This window comes from Podarcis pityusensis, assembly GCF_964106645.2.
Source record: "Podarcis pityusensis genome assembly, chromosome: 4".
NCBI lineage: Eukaryota > Metazoa > Chordata > Lepidosauria > Squamata > Lacertidae > Podarcis > Podarcis pityusensis.
The window spans coordinates 104,171,443-104,187,298 of record NC_138027.1 but is presented as its reverse complement, the minus strand read 5'-3'; the positions used below and the strand labels follow the sequence as shown (position 1 = coordinate 104,187,298).

General features: G+C 42.7%; 1 long non-coding RNA gene across 1 annotated transcript; it reads right to left on the bottom strand.

The window, feature by feature from the left end:
• Positions 1-2,090: 2,090 nt before the first annotated feature.
• LOC308475548 lies at positions 2,091-13,285 on the bottom strand. The gene is made up of 3 exons (XR_013985303.1): positions 12,319-13,285; positions 4,277-4,794; positions 2,091-2,546 (listed from the first exon to the last, which is right to left on the bottom strand). It is a non-coding gene; the product is annotated as an uncharacterized lncRNA (long non-coding RNA).
• Between the last annotated feature and the right edge of the window lie 2,571 nt (positions 13,286-15,856).

Here is a 15,856-nt window from a genome sequence, read left to right as displayed (position 1 = left end):
CCTCTATTTCTTTGCATTGCTCATTTCTTTGGAAAACTGCATTCAATTTCCTGTATCTTTCACTATCTCCCCCGCATTTTGCTTGCCTACTCTCCCCCGCTATTTGTAAGGCCACGTTGGACAGCCACTTTCTTGAATTTCCTTTTCATTAGGATGGTTTTCGTTGCTGCCTCCTGTATAATGTTATGAGCCTCCATCCATAGTTCTTCAGGCACTCTGACCACCAAATCTAAATCCCTAAACCTGTTCCTCACTTCCACTGTGTATTCCTAAGGGATTTGATTTAGATTGTATCTTAGCGGCCCAGTGGTTTTTCCTACTTTCTTCAGTTTAGGCTTGAATTTAGCTGTAAGAAGCTGATGATCTGAGCCACAGTCTTGTTTTTGCTGACTGTATAGAGTTTCTCCATCTTTGGCTGCAGAATATAATCAATCTGACTTTGATGCTGCCCATCTGGTGATGTCCATGTGTAGAGTCGTCTCTTGTGTTGTTGGAAAAGAGTGTTTGTGATGACCAGCTTGTTTTCTTGGCTGAACTCTATCAGCCTTTGCCCTGCTTCGTTTTGAACTCCAAGGCCAAATTGCACATATTAGTGGAAACAATATACAAAAATTCATTATATTAGAGGAAATGGTTTGGAAAAATGTGTACATTAGTCAAAATTGCCTACAAAGATGTGTTTGTTAGGATAAATTCACACTAAAATGCTGATGAATTTTCATGAGAATTCTTTGTTTTTAATTGTTCTTTAAAAAAAATTAAAAAAAGAAAACACACACAACACACACACACACACACACACACACACACAATAAATATAATTATAAAGAAAAACCCAATGAAAGAGCATTAACATCTAATTGTAAGGAAAAGAATAAGGGGGGAAATAGACAAACAAAGTAAGTTATGGGTAAGGAAAACAAATGGGGAAAATGTTGATTAAAGCTACTTCTGGATGAATTCATTCTTTGCAGGGGCTATACTGAGATAGGGGCACTTATTATGATGTGCCCTAAAGGTGCAGCCAGTTCCCACAGAATCCTTGGACTCTTGCGTTCCCTGCAGCACACACAGTTTTTCAATGACTGCAATATGTACAACATTTTGAGCAACCTACTGATTCTTGACTGTGAGTCCTGGAAGACCTGTCCCCTGCATTGCACACCTTTTCCTACCTGGCCTGGGAGGGCAGGGCCCTGACTGACTCCAGCTACAAAAACTGAGGATTCTGAACAGACTCTTCCTTCCTTCCTTCCTTCCTTCCTTCCTTCCTTCCTCCTTCCTCCTGTTCCATCTCCTCTTTTCCTTATTTCTATTTAGATTAGTTTGGTTTTTATTTTATTGTATGTTGAAAATTTTCAATAAAATTATAAATATATTTATAAAATATTACTAATAATCTCTGCAGAAATGTGGACAACTAAATTTAAGATTGGAAAACTAAGAAATGGAGAGAACTGAAAGTCACAGATCCTTCCAAACTTAGTCATGGCTCACTTTTCAGGCAGATTTCTAAGGGACTGTCTTAAAGCCACATTGGTATGATATAAATATTTTGTGTTGATTAATCTGTAGTGACTCATTCACAAATGTATAAGAACCCAGTAGAGTGATGAAAGTAGAAGTCTTTAATTGTAAATTGTATTTGGAACTCTCTGTGATAAAATTTTCATGGTTAAATAAAAGACCATTTTTGTGGGTGACCTTAAGGATAGAATGGTGGTTTGCTTCTTTTGTTGGAAGGAAGGCCAGTGTCATTCTCTTTCAAAGTACTGGAAGTTGCATGCTTTTTTGGGAGGAAGCTTGTTCCCCCCATTTAATTCTCAGCTTAGCATTTTGATTGTCCTGTTGCTATACAGGAAAACACTTTCCCTGGTTTTTATAAATTGCTCTTATCTGTCAATATGGAAATGATTCCAGTACAGTAAACACCACTTGTAACATGCTGCCCTGCATTCATTTTTATTTTTTTACCCACTCTACTCTATATTAAAATTGTTGTCATTAACTATTTCATTAGTAAATGTTTGGTACTTATTCATGAATATTGTTGGTAGAATGGGGAAATAACTCATGCAGAATAAGAGATGTAAGAGAGGCAAACCATTTATTTTCAGAGAGTACTTTGCTGCTTTTTAAATGCTCACTGCACAATGCAAGGTGGACACATTTCTCAACAGGCAATTCTTTTAGCCACAGAAAAGGAAAATAATGAAACAGCTTTAGCAATGAGCAGAAATGCACTGAATATTCTCCCATTTCAATATTTGTCATAGAATCATAGAACTGTAGAGTTGGAAGTGTTCTTGTATTGCTTCAGGTAGTACAAATTGAAACAGTTTCTCCCCCATTCCTAGATGAGGGCTTGTTGTTGTTGTTGTTAATTTTTAGACGCCCGTTGTCCTGTGGTTTCCCCTTCTCCCCGAACAGCAAAGCCCCATGCCATGTTGCAACCTGCTGTTCCAACTTTCCCCAGTTTTCAAAGAGGCTTGCAGCAGCTAAAAACTGCATTTGAGGAAAAATGCACATGTCAATCTTCCTTAAACCTGCCAAGCAAGTTAATAAATTATTTGAAAGTGGTCAGTGATAACATCGTAACTCATTATTAATTTTAGATAGATTAAGCCAGGAAAAACAACAACACATCAAGCGGAAGGGTTGAAACTAGTTGCATTTCACTAGCTGTGTGTTTTTGTGGGGAAATGTTCAAACACATAACCTCCCACTTGAAGTCTGAAGTGATGCAGTCCAGGAAACATTTTGCCAAGTCCACAAGCCCCATTGTGGTCTGGATATGTCCCCAGTCACATTCCCACAGCCACTGGGTGTGAGGGCCTGGTCAGCGCACAGCACTACTTCACCTGCTGGCTGGATCATAGCCTGCCTATAAATTGGCCAATCACAGGCAGGCTGAGGCACAGAGCCTCCTCAGGGGCAGGGCCAACCACGCCAGCAGGCGTCACTTGGGTCTGCGCCAGGGGAATAAATAGTGCATCTCACTGTGCCCCCAAACTGTCGGTTTACCTGTTTGGATCTGAAACCATCCCTCCGTTCATTCAGAGGTTTGCTTTTATGCTAAGACCTTGCTATGGAGTTGATTGGCTGACACATTCAGGGCTGGGCAGGGTTTTTTCCCCTCATCAAGTTGGCTCTGGCCATGTGGTTTTCACCTATCTCATAGCAATTGTCACAACTTTGCAGAGTTAGGCATTGGCTATGCCTTAGTTTTGGGCAGAGGGGAAGTTGTAGCCTCTGCCTCCCACTTCCTGGGAAAGGGTATCCCGTTGAAGGGATCTGTGAGGAGTTGCTTTTGTCCAGATGCCCAAGTGTGGGCTAGGGCCCTAGCAACTTTCAATCAGGGGCCTCCTGGGGGATACCCCTATTTGATTTAGGTCACGGATCAACCCTATGATACACTCCTAGCAGACGTGCTGGAGTTAAAATGGTGTGCCCAATGCTTAAGCCAAGCAATAAAGTTGTGGCCTAATTTTGACCCAATCTTCCATTACAACTGGTGTCTTGTCTGGTTATTTATCACATTGGGAGCGAGAGGGTCATGGGGCCTTGGCATGCAAATTGTTGTTTGTGTAACGTAGCCTAAGGAGAAATCATGAACAGCACTGGTGATCCAATATGACAGAAGATTGAAACCCTGATCTCTAGCTTCCTTCAGGACACCACTCTTTGTTAGGACTGAAGTGTTACTGATACTGAGAAACCACATTGGGAGGGGAGGAGAGAGAGAGAGAGAGAGAGAGAAAGCACAGTCTAGTTTGGACATTTGTACTTTGGTGTGCTCTGTCATGTCATCTATTAGATGGACATCACCCCCCCCCAGATTGTGATTAGCAGATGTCCGAGGTTTCATGTACAAGGTTTTAGAAGGAGGGGGAGGAGGAAGAGGAGGAAGAGGAGGAGAAATACTTATCATAGGGACTGTTGCATAGCCAAGCGGGACCTGAGAAGTATCCAATTAGTGTTCATTTGTATTCAACAGATGTGAAGCAACAATTCTTATGCTAATAAGCTGCCTTGTTGTTAAGCAACAATATTATTCTGTTGTTCCATGGTAAGAGAGTACCTATACAACATATGGTTATTGGGGGTTTGATGTTCCCCTTCCTATGGAACTTTATCCAACTCCTGTACTAGATCACTTTCCATGACTACATAATCGCATGAGCACTGTTCCAGAGTATTTTTCATTCTCATGTACATTATATCAATTCGGGGAAAAAGATTGGTTAATGAAGAAATTACACATCTTTCTACTTACGAGTGTTTGTTGAATTAATTGGCTGATGAAGAACTGAACGAAACAGTAGTTGCTATCTGGAAACACTGTTCAGCAGTTCAGAGTTGGACATCAGAACTGGACATGTGCCGATTATACAAAGCTTTACAAGCTTGATCTCTGCTGGGTAAAGTCTGGAACCGTGATTTATTCAAGGACTTTCAGAGACTTCAGTTTGATAGTTTTGATGTTTTGCATTATTTCATAAAGTTTTCTATACTGTTATTGTTTCTGGCCATCGTGCTCCTTTCGATATTGCTGAGGATAGGGACAAGCTGCTTGTAGAAGGGTGTCTGGCCACATGCCCCCTTTGACCCTTGCCCATCTTGGCTTTGTAGGGCTAGCTGAAGACAGTAGACTAGTTAGGTCCAGGGAGTGACCCTAACCAGGGACTGAAGCACTGGTAGTCATTTTAGTTTCAATATAATTGCAATGCATGTTTGTTTGTCTCCCAAGATTTCCATCAGCTCCAAGGGCTCAAAAATCAGTGGAAAAATCAGCTGAAATGAACAGGGGGAAGAAAACCAATAATAAAGTTCTTCAAAGTAAGGATTTTATTACTTTATTGCAAGTGTTATCAGATTCTTTTATTTGTTGCATACATTCATTTATTTGTATGCCACATTCCCCAGTTCTACCCATGCTCACGGCAGATTACAAGCATGAAATAAAACATAACTGTAACATAACAGAAGTAGTAACGGACTGTTGGGTTGAAATCATGACAGACGAGTGGCAGGTGTCATATGAGAGGCGTCTGCCGGGGCAAGCCCCGGGAACTCTCTTTTATTGAATATTACAAACATTGCCACAGGTGTGCTTGTGGCTGATTGGTTGATACAAACACAAAGCATCTTGTTGCTGATTGGTTAACATAGGTACAAGGCGGGAATTACATACAACCATTTATCACTGATAGATCAAAGGATGAGAAATGGAGCTGGAACTAGACAGGCATGAATCCTCCTAATTAAATTATAACTAAAGATTAATATAACATGACTAAAACAATTACTAATGATTGATCATAACATGAAAGAATATAATAATCAAGTTCCCTAGATGTGGTCAGCTATGCATTAAGAACAGACCATATTGTTTTGGTCATGAACTTGAAATGAACTGAAGAATGAGAGAATGTCTTGGTGTGTTAGGCTTGGTGTGTTTGGAACAGTATGTGCAGAAGCAGAAGCGAGACTTCCCAGAATGCAAGAGAAAAGAAGCAATAGTTCTCATAGCAAGACTTAATGCCACAGTTATGTGCAGTAAGAGAACTGCAGAAAGAGAACTTCCCTTTATCTCCCCCTTTCTTTTCTTGTTTGCGAGGCGTTCTGGGTAAATAAGGCAAAAATACTTTGGGATACGTGGTGTGCCAGCGCATGCCCAAAATAAGTTCGCCAGGGTCGATGGGACAAAAATACTTCGGGATACGTAGTTTGCCAGCGCATGCCCAAAATAAGTCTGCCAACATCTCCCCTTTGGTTTACTGTTGGTGTTGCCATTTCGCAAAGTAAGCAGCAAGGAGTTTACTGGGTGGTTGAGGGGGAGAGAGAAGCCGAGAGAAAAGACTTATGAGGCTAGGAACGCATTGAAGGAAGCAGCATAGCAAAGTTAATATACATATTATGATAATGGCATATTGAAAAAGACTACGAAGCCAAGTAAGGTTAGGCAGCCAAGCGGTAAGCCACTGGGTGAAAGAATCCCAGAGGCCAGAAAATCCAATGTCCTGTTTAATGTGATGTGTAAGATTTTGCAAATGAGAGATTTGGCTTTGAATGGCTCTAGAATTGTCAGTAATATTGAATCAACACATGTCATTCACTTGTTCACAGCCATAATGATGAAGCATGAGCAAATAGTGATAGCAGCACGATTTCGTAAAAGTCCATGGTGGAGTTCACTGTTCTTTATTCAAAAGGTGAAGAGCTTGTGAAGTAAAATTCAGAGCTTTTGCTGCATAACAAGCTAAAGAATTAATGTTCATACGATTCCGTACAGCCAATCCAGGGACTCCTAAGAGAGAAACAACTAAAGAGATATATTCAGACCTACTGAGAAGAGAGACAAAAGCATCACAATCATTAGTCAATTCCACAGAGCAGCGATATCGAGAGCGGGATAAATGATGCTTCTTGGGTAAAATGATGGACAAACGGCTTAAACAACAAGGTGTGCCATGGCTGATGCATTGGCACATGGTAGGGGAATTCAGCATTCCTTGTGGTAGGACTTTCCATTGGTACCGTTCTGTGGGCTGACTGTTATTTAACACAGGAACAGTAAAAGCAAAAGATTTACGATCCTTCTCCTGTAGGGGAATGGAGAAGAAACAATCTTGCAGATCTATTATAGCCAATTGATAAGAATGTGGAATCATATTTGGATTAGGCAGACCACACTGCAAAAGGCCCCATGGGTTCAAGGATTTGGTTTATTTTCCTTAAATCCTGGAGAAATCTCCATTTGCCACTCTTCTTTTTTATGACGAAGATGGGTGTATTATAGGGGCTAACTGAAGGCTCAATATGGTCTGCCTATAATTGTTCATTCACTAATTGTTTTAAAGCAAGTAGCTTTTCTCCCGTTATGGGCCATTGTTCCACCCATACAGGGCTGGTAGATTTCCAGCTGAGGGGAAGTGCAAGCTTACTCATTAAATTGAATGGTAGCTTGTAATTGTTGTAGTAAATCTCTTCCCCACAGATTGAGGTGGATTTTCAGCACACAGGGCTGGATGTAAGCAATGGTTTCAGAGCTATCAGGCAGAGAAACAGGCAGCCACTGTATGCTTTTGGAAGAGGTTTGGGGGCTACCCACACCCCAGACTGCAGAGGCAGACTCAAGGGGCCACATGGGGTCCCAGCAACTACTAGAAATTACAGAAACGTCTGCGCCTGTGTCAATCAAGCCTTCCAGCACAATACCATTGATTTTATACTTACGAAGAAGTTTCTTTTCACCAATCCTCTGGACTACAGCTAACAGCTGTGGAGGGAAAAAAGAGAGCTCGTGCAAATTAGTATCCATAATAGAAGCAGTAGGATGAGAAGGGAGCACCACCAAATGCGCCCAAGACTCACCCTTTTTTAATTGCATGGGCATATGGCTCCAGAGTTGAACCATTATTGTGCCTACATAGTCAGGATCCAGAACTCCTGGAATAACCTGGATTCCTTCTTTTGCTGCAGAAAATTTGGGTAAAATTAAACCTGCGACTTTAGGAGGCAGTGGGCCTGCCAATTGAGTGGGCATAAGAACAATTTCACCAGGTAAAACAGAGTCTTTGGTCTCTTGATTGATCAAATCAATGGCAAATTCAGAGGGTGTATTTTTGGAAATGTTTGCAGCAGCAGAAACTAAAGGTGGAAAACTCTCTAATTGCCCTGGCCCGAGAGTGGGGCCGCAATGGAGTTTCCCGGACTCCTGCATTGATTAGCCCAATGATAACCTTTTCCACATTTCGGGCATTTTTTAGAAGGTTTAGCCTTAGAGGCAGCACCATCCTTGTTTGCCCCCCCGCCAGGGGCTCTGCATTGCTTGGCAAAGTGGCCTGGGCGCTTACAATTAAAGCAATTACCTGTAGGTCTATTAGTAGCTTGGATTGCGCCAGCAAGCAAAGACATTGCATGGCTCTGGCTACCGACATCCACACAAGCTTGAATCATATCGGCCAGGTCATATGTAGGGCGATGTATGATTGACTGCAATGCTTTCTTGCAATCGGTGTTTGCGTTTTCAAAGGCCAATTTTTTCATTAATTCATTTTGAGCTGTAGTGTTATCAATCTGCCTAGTGACTGATTCTTTCAATCTATCTATAAACTGATGGTATGGCTCCGAATGCTGTTGCTTAATATTAACAAAGGAGCTCAGCGGTTGCCCTGAAACAGGGACTTTCCGAAAGGCGCGTTGTACACAGGTCGCGGTGCGACTAAAATGTACAGGTGTCAGCGTCGCCTGGGCTGTTATATCAGCATACTGACCAGTGCCATAAAGTTGATTGGCAGTATGCTGCGGATCAGACAGGGCTGATGCGCTATGTTTAAATTCACTCTCAAACACCACATACTGAGCTGGAGATAAAAGCATGCGCATCAGGTCTTTCCAGTCTTGAGGTAGCATTGTGTAACCAGTTGCTATTCCTTCTAGCATTCCTGTTACATAAGAGGATTTTAGACCAGAATCAGCAATGGCTCTCCTTAATTCTCTCATTACAGAATAAGGAAGTGCCTCATAAAAAACCTGCTGTTGAGCAGTTCCAGGGTTTGAATAGGTGATAGGGAAAGCAGACGGCATTTCACCTGGCCACTCAGATTCCTCCTCTAAAGACAGGAGCCCTTTCTGCCTGGCCAAAGAAAGCGCAGCGCGCACAGCTCCTATAGAGCAAACAGGGGCTGTGGCAGGCGGAGGAGGGATGGGGGGGAGGATGCAGGCTGAGGCGGAGGGATGGGGGGGAGGATGCAGGCTGAGGAGGTTGAGACGCAGGGAGGGATTGGCTGGGCTGCAAAGGAGAAGGAGGCAAAAGCTTTGGGTAAGGTGGGGGATCATCTGCGATGGCTAGAAGTGCAGGGGCCGAGGGAGACACCTTGGGTCCCAATAATTGGGGCCCTAATTTAGCAACAGCGTCTGCACATTTCTGCCAAGTGAGCAGACAATGAATCGGAGCCCTGGGTTCTGTGAAAAGGGTCTTTCCGATCTTTTGCCAAGTCTCTACCTCCAAGGAACCAGCCTCAGGATAGAAGGGACATTGGCAATTAATCTCACATAGCAATTGTTCAATTTCTTTTAAGGAAATATTAACACCCACCGCTCGCTGTCTAACTAAATAAAGCAATTCTTTAGCATGCTCTTTTTGGAATTTAGTCAATTCCCCTCCCATACTCACGAAGTAGCGCGCTGAGACTTTTTCAGTCGAGTGAAGTATGAGGGCTGGCTGCGTAAGGGATCTGGCACGTCGGGGGTCACCAGATGTTGGGTTGAAATCACGACAGACGAGTGGCAGGTGTCATATGAGAGGCGTCTGCCGGGGCAAGCCCCGGGAACTCTCTTTTATTGAATATTACAAACATTGCCACAGGTGTGCTTGTGGCTGATTGGTTGATACAAACACAAAGCATCTTGTTGCTGATTGGTTAACATAGGTACAAAGCGGGAATTACATACAACCATTTATCACTGATAGATCAAAGGATGAGAAATGGAGCTGGAACTAGACAGGCATGAATCCTCCTAATTAAATTATAACTAAAGATTAATATAACATGACTAAAACAATTACTAATGATTGATCATAACATGAAAGAATATAATAATCAAGTTCCCTAGATGTGGTCAGCTATGCATTAAGAACAGACCATATTGTTTTGGTCATGAACTTGAAATGAACTGAAGAATGAGAGAATGTCTTGGTGTGTTAGGCTTGGTGTGTTTGGAACAGTATGTGCAGAAGCAGAAGCGAGACTTCCCAGAATGCAAGAGAAAAGAAGCAATAGTTCTCATAGCAAGACTTAATGCCACAGTTATGTGCAGTAAGAGAACTGCAGAAAGAGAACTTCCCTTTAACGGACAATAAACCAAATATCAAGAAATACACAACCAAACTGAACAATTTCCACATAAATCACAAGAAGTGATAAAACCAACAGCAACTCCCCCAGTAGAACCCCTGAAACAACACCCCAGCCCAAGTTACTGTTTATTTGTGTTATTTATTGCATTTATATCCCACTGTTTTCTTCAAGGACCTCAAGGTGGCTTAGATGGTTCACCCCTCCTCATTTAATCCCCAGAACAACCCTGTCAGGTAGGTTAGGCTGAGAGGAGATTTGAACCCTGGCCTCCCCGTCCAGCACACTAACTATTGCACCATGCAGCACCCTTGGCTTCCTTTGCTGGAGTCAGTCAGGAACCCACCCTCCCAGGCCAGCTGGAAAGGGTGCAAGGTAGACACAATGAATGAATGAATGAATGAATGAATGATCCAGGACTGACCTGCTGGGAGCCTGAAGGGCCCTGACCTGCTTCTCTCCTTGCTTGGGGTGGGGCCTGACAGGCTCCATAAAGGAGTGCTCCTGCTGCACAGGGAGGGCTCCGTTTTTGTTTTGTTTTTTTAAATGCTTTAGTTTTTTATCTATGTCATTTTAAATTGTGTTTGATATTAATGATGTATTCTTAGTTTTAGATTTTATGATATATGTGGAAATTGTTTTCCATTTGGTTGTGTACTTTTTGATGTGTTTTATTTATGGTTCATGACTTTTGTTATGTTGGTAATTATGTAAATCTTGTCACGTTGTAAGACGCCTTGAGCATTGTTTTAACTATGGAAAGGCGGCATACAAATAAATTGATGAATGATTCACAGCCAAGATGGTCTACTATTCCAGTTGAAAAATATCTGGACATTTGCAACCCATAAACCCTAAAGGAAAGTGGGGAAGAGAGTCTGCCCCCCCCCCCGAACTCCTAATCTTTTCCAAGAATTGTCAGCCTTAAAAAAGACAGAGAATATTTAATAACTAAGAATGTCACCATACCCCTGAAAAAAGCTAGGAATTATGTTCTCAATACCCAGCTTGAAAGCCAGGTACACATTAGCCAATCATTTCTTTGATGGCCTGAGATCTCATACCCAACATCTATAGAATAGACAGAACTGTATGATTGGTAGGTGGCATTCCCATCCTGAAATGCTGAATTGTGTGTGAGTGTGTGGATAACAGCTATGGATGGGACCTCAAAAGGACACTTTAAGAGAAAGGTAATTCATGAGATTGTACTGTCTTCAGTAGCTAGGATGGACAGGATTTTAAAATTATGAAGAAGAAACTGAAACTGTAGATAGTAACTCTTGCCAATCAGCATTTTTTCCAGAAATTTTAAATCACATAAATTATTCTTTCTCTCTTAAGACTTCACAGTATAAAAAATCAGGATGACTTTATAGCTTAACATTTCAGGGGGGGAAACATGTAAAGAACTTGTGCAAATGAATAATATGGAAGAGTGTGCTCCCTCTTTCAGGCTGAGAGCACACTGTGCTTTTAAAGCACATTCAAAGAATTCTGGGCACTGTAGTTTATCCCACACAGTGTTATAATTCCCAGCAACCGTTAGCAAACTACAGAGCCCAGAATTCTTTAGGGGAAAGAATGCCATCTGAATGTGCTTTAAAGGTATCCTGTGCACACAGACTCAGTCACACATTGCACCTCCATTTCATGAATGATTGGAGTCAGCTCCACTTTCATGGTCATTTGAAGACTGCATTATTGTGTACACCTGAATTAATGAATGAAGCATCATAGACCAGACTTTTGTATCCCCTCAAATACAATGCTGTCTGTTTCTTTATTCCGATTCATCATCAAGTTTATAATCAGTGCTTTTTTTCTGGGGGGACGCAGGGGTACACATACCCCTAAACAATTTGTGAATCTAAGTTTGGCCTCATTGGGCAGTATTTCAATACGAGTAGGAAAATGAGGTACCCCTAAACATTTTTTTAAAGTAAAAAAGCACTGTTTATAATAAAGTGTAAACTATCCTATGATGTAGGCCAAAGACAACCTGTTACTCAAGAGAGGTACAGTCAGCCTCTTGCTAAAAAGCTATAAAATTTCATCCATCATATCCACTGATTAAGACCTTTCAAACTAAAATGTGCCATAAGCATTATTGAATTCTGGGCTCTGCAGTTTGTTGGCCCATAAGAAACAATCCAAAATTAACAGTTGGGCAATGCCTTTTTCAGGCAACTCAGCATATCACAGAATAGTGTGCAAGCTTTTGCATTCTCCAGAACTCTTCAATGGGTTTAAATGATAAAAAGCCATGCAAATGGGGGATGAGGTAAGCCAGTTACTGGTAAAATCATGGAGTCTGTGTTCTGTCCCAGTCTCCAGACGGAATGTGGGAGGAGGCTGCAGACCTTCAACCTCTGTTAGGTGATATGTGGGTTTCAGGTTGAACACATGGCTTCTGGGAATAAGGAACATGCCACAAACACCCCTTGATACTCGCCTGAGAAGAGCCGGTAGCCTGGACAGCTCATTGCATAGGACAGACAGATGGGCTCATGCGATGTCAAAAGGGGCAGCAATGAAATAGAAAGCACAAAGAGTTACATTACCCAAACTTCAGGAGCGCAACCATATCACTATCAGAGACTTTCCAAGAATATAAACTCCAAGTCACTGAAAGTGCTGAAGGATGCGGGGAGGGAAGTGAGTCATTCTCATTTTTATTTGTTCTTTTTTTGTCACTAGTTAAATTACTTTCAGATAGTAAAACACATCTCTGGATACAATCCCTTATATTGGCAAACTTCAAGTAATAACCAAATGAAACACATTGTTCAAAATCAATACTGCATTTTCTACAGCTTTCGAGCACATGATGAAATGCTCAATGGAATATTCGCATGCAATTGTTGCACCACATTAAGCTTTCATGTTTTATTTAACAGAGAGAGAGAGAGAGACCTTGTCAAAGGTGTAAAGTGTGTTTCAAGAGAACCTGCAAATATTTTTTATTCAAAAGTCTCTTTAATTTAGAATGTGTGTTAGATAGACAAGTGAAATCCTAGTGTGTCATGCCAGACCCTCTAAGGCTGCATACACAATTAGAACGCTTGATACCCTGATGTCAGAAACAAACATTTTCTCCAGCATTAGTTAATTATGGATCATGTAAGCGGGAATTCCCTGTTGGAGAGAATGGGCACAATTGCTCTTAACAACCAGAAAAAACACACATCGTGTTGCCAATTAAACCATTTGTTTTAAGAACTCCTTGTCGCTCCTTGCCTATGGCCTCCATATCAGTATATCATAATCCCCATCATCATGATCCCATGCTTACAGTCATCCAATAGTTTTTGCTGATCCTATAGGCCTAGACCCCGCTGTGTAGGAATCCCTTGCAGATGACCACAGCACCTGGAGACAGAGAGTCAGGTCGTGCATCCACAGCCGTGACCAGAGGAGGAATGACTGCCAGGAAGAGAGCAGAGAGAAGAAATGCCAGGGTGTATGTACCTGTAGCAGCACAACCAAACACCTTCAGCTGCAACAAAACATGTCTCTCCCATATTGGTCTCTACAGCCACAGCAGATACTCTAACTCTGCAACAGTTTGACTTCACCCCTGAATGTGCACTCCTCCTCCATTGTCTCCCAAGACAGATGGATGACAACAGCAAAGCCTAGATGAGGATTTCCCCCAGGCAAAGTGACCTCTTACTTCTTTTACAAGATCCAAACTGTCAAAGTTATTGTTGTGAATAACCCAGAAGACGGAGCTAGTTTCTGTTTGAATCATCAGACTTTGGCCTCGGAATTCTAGCTTGTCTGCCATGCTCTTTAGTATCTATGTGAAAGCATCCAGAAGTTTGGACAGCATTGTCATCAGTATGCAGATGAGGACAACATCTCTTCTTTTTACCTACAAATCCCAGGGTGGTGCCTGGAGTTGTGTTTGGGATGGGTGAGGGCAAACAAGCACAATAAGTTAAGACAAGCTAGTGCGACTAAATTATTCTTTCTCTCTTAAGACTACACAGTATAAAGAACCAGGATGACTTTGTAGCTTAACATTTCAGGGGTAGGGGGGAACATGTGACTGATGGGGGCAGAGATGCCAGTCATGATTAAAGTTGTGCACCCCATGATAAGCAAAGTTTGCAGCTTGGATTTGATTCTATCCGTTCCTGGGTTGGTATGCCGGCAGTCTTCAACAGCCCTTGTCTTGGCCAAAGTTGACTCTCCTAATGCAATCTGTATGGGGCTGCCTTTACAGATCGTTCACAAATTCTGACTGATGCAAAATACACGTGCCTGAATGTCCGTGGAGGGCAGCAGGTTTGAATGAATCACACCCATTTTGTTCCAACTGCACTGGGTACCAGTGCATTTCCAGGCACAATTTAGGAGCTGCTATTAACCTTTGGCTAAATGTTTTGGACCTCGGTTATCTAAAGAACCAGCTTGGCATTTATACATATTCCTGTTTATGAAGATCATTTATAGAGGTCCTTCTTGAGCACTTGCCAGTAAGGTCCATTAGGTTGACAAGAAGAAGGGACAGGGCCTTTGTGAGGATACCCAGAGCTTACAGAGTTAACAGCTCAATGGGAATGACGTCCTGTCACTGGGGGGGGGTTGTTCGCATACAGGTATTGTACTTTGTTATGTGAACGCTTTTTGGCTGCGACAAGAGAAGCATCAGGGTTTTCTTGTGTGTGTGTGTGTTTCTTTGTGGCTGATTAGCTGCTCTCCCTGTGCAAAGGTCAGAGGGGGCAGGGTTTCTGTTGAGGCAGGTGATTAGCTGTGGGAGGAGCTTATCAGAGCTTGCAGGGCAGCAGTTTGATCTATCTTTTAGATATAGGGGAGCTAGTCTCAAAAGTTTGTTGGGGGAGACCTAGGTTTTTATGTGGGGGGAGTTATTTGTCCTGTCTTTTTATGATGGAGGACCGCTGTAGCCACCCCCAACAACACGTTCTCAAGATGGAGGGGGAGGGAACAGCTGCAGTCGCCTGCGGTTCCTGCGCAATGTTTGCCATCTTGCCAAAGGTTGCAGGCAGCTTTACCTGCAGCAACTGCATGTTGATTGCCCTCTTAAAAGACAAAGTCCAGCAACTGGAGGAACGTGTAGCTACGCTCCAAAGAATTAGAGAGCTGGAGCTCTTCTTGGAAGCAACAGAGCATACCGTCTCCACCAAGGGGGAGACAGGGGACTCCCCTGAGAAGGAGGCTAGTTCACCAACACAGGAGCCAGATATATGGAGAAACGTGACTCAAAGAAGTAGGAGTCCCAGGGTTCGCTCTGATTGTTTAGAAATACACAATCGCTTTGAGGTCCTCTCCCCTAGCATGGAAGACGAAGAGCAGACTCCATTTGAGGATCTCTCCCTCATTACAGTCGATCAGGTATATGAAGACGAGCAGCAAAGTCAGTCCTCAGGGAATGTGCAGGCGACCTTGGAACGGACAGCTCACGGAAGAACCCTGACCAAAGCTAAGAGGAGGCGTGTAGTGGTGATAGGGGATTCCCTACTGAGAGGAACAGAAGCAGTGATCTGTGGGCCTGACAAGATGTCTCGGGAAGTGTGCTGTCTCCCCGGGGCTAAGATCCAAGATGTAACTGAACGACTACAAGGAATCATAAAACCCACTGACAAATACCCCTTCCTCTTGGTTCATGTGGGAACCAATGGCACTGCAAGCAATAGCCCCCAGAAGATCAAAAGAAACTACGAGGCTCTGGGCAGGAAATTGAAGCAATTAAATGCACAAATTGTCATCTCATCTGTCCTCCCAGTTGAACGACGTGGCCCAGGGAGAGAGGGAAAAATAGTGGAAGTGAACAGCTGGCTTCGCAAATGGTGTAAACAGGAACGGTTTGGATTCTTAGATCACGGACTGCAGTTTCTTGAAGATGGACTTCTGGCAAGCGATGGGCTGCACCTCACAATGGTCGGGAGAAATGTTTTTGCCAAAAATCTCAGAAACCTCATCAGGAGGGCTTTAAACTGACTAATGTGGGGGAGGGAGACAGTGCT